Source organism: Zootoca vivipara, chromosome 16 (genome assembly GCF_965207765.1).
Source record: "Zootoca vivipara chromosome 16, rZooViv2.hap1.1, whole genome shotgun sequence".
NCBI classification, from domain to species: Eukaryota; Metazoa; Chordata; class Lepidosauria; order Squamata; family Lacertidae; genus Zootoca; species Zootoca vivipara.
The window spans coordinates 21,700,209-21,703,739 of record NC_142599.1 but is presented as its reverse complement, the minus strand read 5'-3'; the positions used below and the strand labels follow the sequence as shown (position 1 = coordinate 21,703,739).

The window sequence follows — 3,531 nt, the reverse complement described above, 5'->3', positions numbered from 1 at the left end:
GCCTAGGATATGGTTGTTCATTTGTGGTTGGCTGTAGTGTTCTTTGTTTCGTGTGTGAGTGGGGTGGGTGGGTGTTTTGGGTCAGGTTAACCATATTGATTTGTATGCTGTTGGTGGATTTTTGTTATTGTCTTGTTGGGCTGTGTGATAAAGGGGAACCATACCGGCGTGAAGCCGTCTTCTTCTATTTGTCCCCGTGTCCGTTTCAGCTTATTGGTTAGTTTTTCTAGTAAGGCTGTTTCCCATACTATTCCCATACTATGGAACGCTTCACGAATTTGCGTGTCATCCATTCGCAGGGGCCATGCTAATCTTCTCTGTATCGTTCCATTTTTAGTATACAGTGGTACCTCGCAAGACAAATGCCCTGCAAGATGAATTTTTCGCAAGACGAATGCGTCTTGCGATCTTATGGTGACTCGCAAGACGAATTTGTTTTGCGAAAAATTCGTCTTGTGAGCCACGGTTTCCCATAGGAATGCATCGAAATTTAATTAATGCATTCCTATGGGCAAAAAAAGAAATTACAATGCATTCCTATGGGAAACCGCGATTCACAAGATGAATTTTTCACAAAACGAATTGACCTGCGGAACGAATTAAATTCGTCTTGCGAGGCACCACTGTATGTGCTGCCGAAGCGAGCACTATTTTATTTGTTTTTTATCTTATATTTTGGAAATGTACATCCAGGGTTTTTTCTTTAATTTTCTGGGGGGGCCCCAAGAGAGTGGGGCCCTAAGCTATAGCTTGTTTAGTTTATATGTAAATCCGGCACTGGTCAGATTTCTCTCGCTGCTGAGGGGCACAGCTCAGCTGCAGAGCACTGGGTGAAAATGAGACCTGCTACACTCAGGTCCTGCTTTCAGGCTTCCTGGAGGCATTTGGCTGACCACTGGGAGAACAGGGGGATGGAATAGATCAGGCCATTGGCCTGTTCCAGGGCTCTCCAGTTCTAATGTTGTGTTCTACTTTCACTGTCATCCTTTGAAATGCACACTTCTCTGAATTTAGCAATGTGGTTTGTCAGGCAAGCGATAAGGTGGGCGGAACCACATACTAGTGTTATGTGTGCATATAAATATTAAATTAGTGAAAATAGCACACAAAAATGTGTTATATTAGGGGACATGGCTTTGCAAAAACATGTACAGGTGAAACTCGGAAAATTAGAATATCATCAAAAAGTGCATTTATTTCAGTAATGCAACTTTTTTCCCCTCCTTTAATTTTTACAAATGCTTTCTTTTGGAAATTCCACAGTAACAAAACAAATAGTTACAATAATACAAAAATAAACATTGCTATTGCATTTCATTAATTACATTCCATTTATAATTGACCCACCTAATGACAAATAATTACAGTTACAACCAATAAAGGCTTGACATATCTTGCTTTGCATGTCATGCATCTATCTCATATATTGGTTTCACCTCTTAAGTTGCGTTACTGAAATAAATGCACTTTCTGACAATATTCTAATTTTCCGAGTTTCACCTGTAAGTTATGCAAAATTGCACACGAAGATAGTTATTAGCAGAAATTCGCACTCAAATGCTGATGAATTTTCATGCAAACTATTCGCTTCTTTTTATAGAAAGAAATCACAAAAGCAATGTAGAGAGCTGAAATTGACATTGGGAAAATGAGAAACCCAAAGTGATGTATTTAGCCATCCTGACATGGGATTGATGGTGAAGGCATATCATCACATAACCCAATGGTTGTTTACAGCACAATTTTGAACATGTGCTTGATGAGTCTGGCAGCAGCCCAGGGTTTTTCCAGCCACGAAGAGCAAACTTTTCAAAGGAAGCTCTCAGGCTGCTTTATAATACTATTACAGTGTTTCCCAACCTTGTGCCTCCAGCTGTTTTCGGACTACAATTCCCATCATTCCTGACCACTGATCTTGCTAGCTAGGGATGATGGGAGTTGTAGTCCCAAAACATCTGGAGGCACAAGGTTGGGAAACACTGTACTATTAGATATGTATAATGCAAGTTTCAGTGCAATTTGCTTCTTAAAAAAAAATGCAAACAGAAAAGGGTTCAACAGACACAGTGCATACATCATTATTTTAAAGCACGTCCCCCACAAACTTTTCTGGGAACTGTAGTTTGCCCTCCAAAGAGCTACAATTCCCAACATAATATACAGTAGTTCTCAAGATTCCTTTTTTGTGAAGATGAGAAATGTGCTTTAAATTTATAGTGTTCCGCTCTTAAAAAGAAAAAGTTTATAGAGCAGGTTACAAATCAATTTTAAAAAACCCACCCACAGTCCCTGCCCTCAGATATACAATCTAAAAAGGCACGACACAAAAGGAAAAAGGGATGGGGAGGGCAGAGGGAAAACAAGCAAACTGTTCTAGTATGTGCCCAGAATTGGGGGGGGGGGCAGTTGAGCTTTGAATGTGCATACGCAGCCTGAATGTCAGGTGTGACTGTCTCAACAGGCACCAAAACATTCCAAACTGACTAATTAGATGTGATGGTGGTAGATGTATCTTTTAGCAACTCCAGACATGTTAAAGGTACGGTGTGTATGCAGCTGGTATTAGGAAGGAACATGTGTGAAAGTGTCACTGACCAGGAAATGGGCAGCCCAGTTGCAGTTTATAGGAATGAGTGTCTTTCTGTCTCCAGTCTCTAGCGGTTGAGATTAACCAGGACATGACCCAGCCATTGCTGGTCTGATACTGGCTGGGAGGTCATCAGGTGCCCGATAAAACAGGGCACCCTAAGCCAGAATGACATCTTTCTCAAAGGTGGTGGAGAGAGAGAGAGACATCGAGGCAGGGAGGGGGCTCATGGTAGAAAATGGAAAGTTCTCATTACAGACATCCAGCTGTCCCTCGTTCACACATGGAACACAGGACACTGCTTCTGGACTCAGTATGAGTCATCCATTGGTCTGTTAAGTTCAGTATTGTCTAAACTGATGCGCAGCAGCCATCCAGGCAACAGATATCTTCAGCCCTACCTGGAGAGATTCTGGCTTTAAAAGAAGATTAGGGTGGATGATAAAGCTATCAATGGTTACTAGCCACGATGGCTGTATTCTCTCTTCCGTCAGAGGCAGCAGGAATAACTTAGGAACATCAGAAGTTGCCTTATACAGGTGAAACTCGGAAAATTAGAATATCGTCGAAAAGTGCATTTATTTTAGTAATGCAACTTAAAAGGTGAAACCAATATATGAGATAGATGCATGGCATGCAAAGCTAGATACGTCAAGCCTTTATTTGTTGTAACTGTAATTATTTGTCCTGAGGCGGGTTGATTATAAATGGAATGTAATTAATGAAATGGAATAGCAATGTTTATTTTTGTATTATTGTATCTATTTGTTTTATTACTGTGGAATTTCCAAAAGAAAGCATTTGTAAAAATTAAAGGAGAAATAAATAAAAAATAAGTTGCATTACTCAAATAAATGCATTTTTCGATGATATTCTAATTTTCCGAGTTTCACCTGTACTAGGGTTTCCATATTTCAAAAAGTGAAAATCAAGAAAGAAAGAAA

At 40.1% G+C, this 3,531-nt stretch overlaps 1 pseudogene; it reads right to left on the bottom strand.

The window, feature by feature from the left end:
• Nucleotides 1-254: 254 nt before the first annotated feature.
• On the bottom strand, nucleotides 255-351 carry LOC118076622 (U6 spliceosomal RNA; annotated as a pseudogene).
• Between the last annotated feature and the right edge of the window lie 3,180 nt (nucleotides 352-3,531).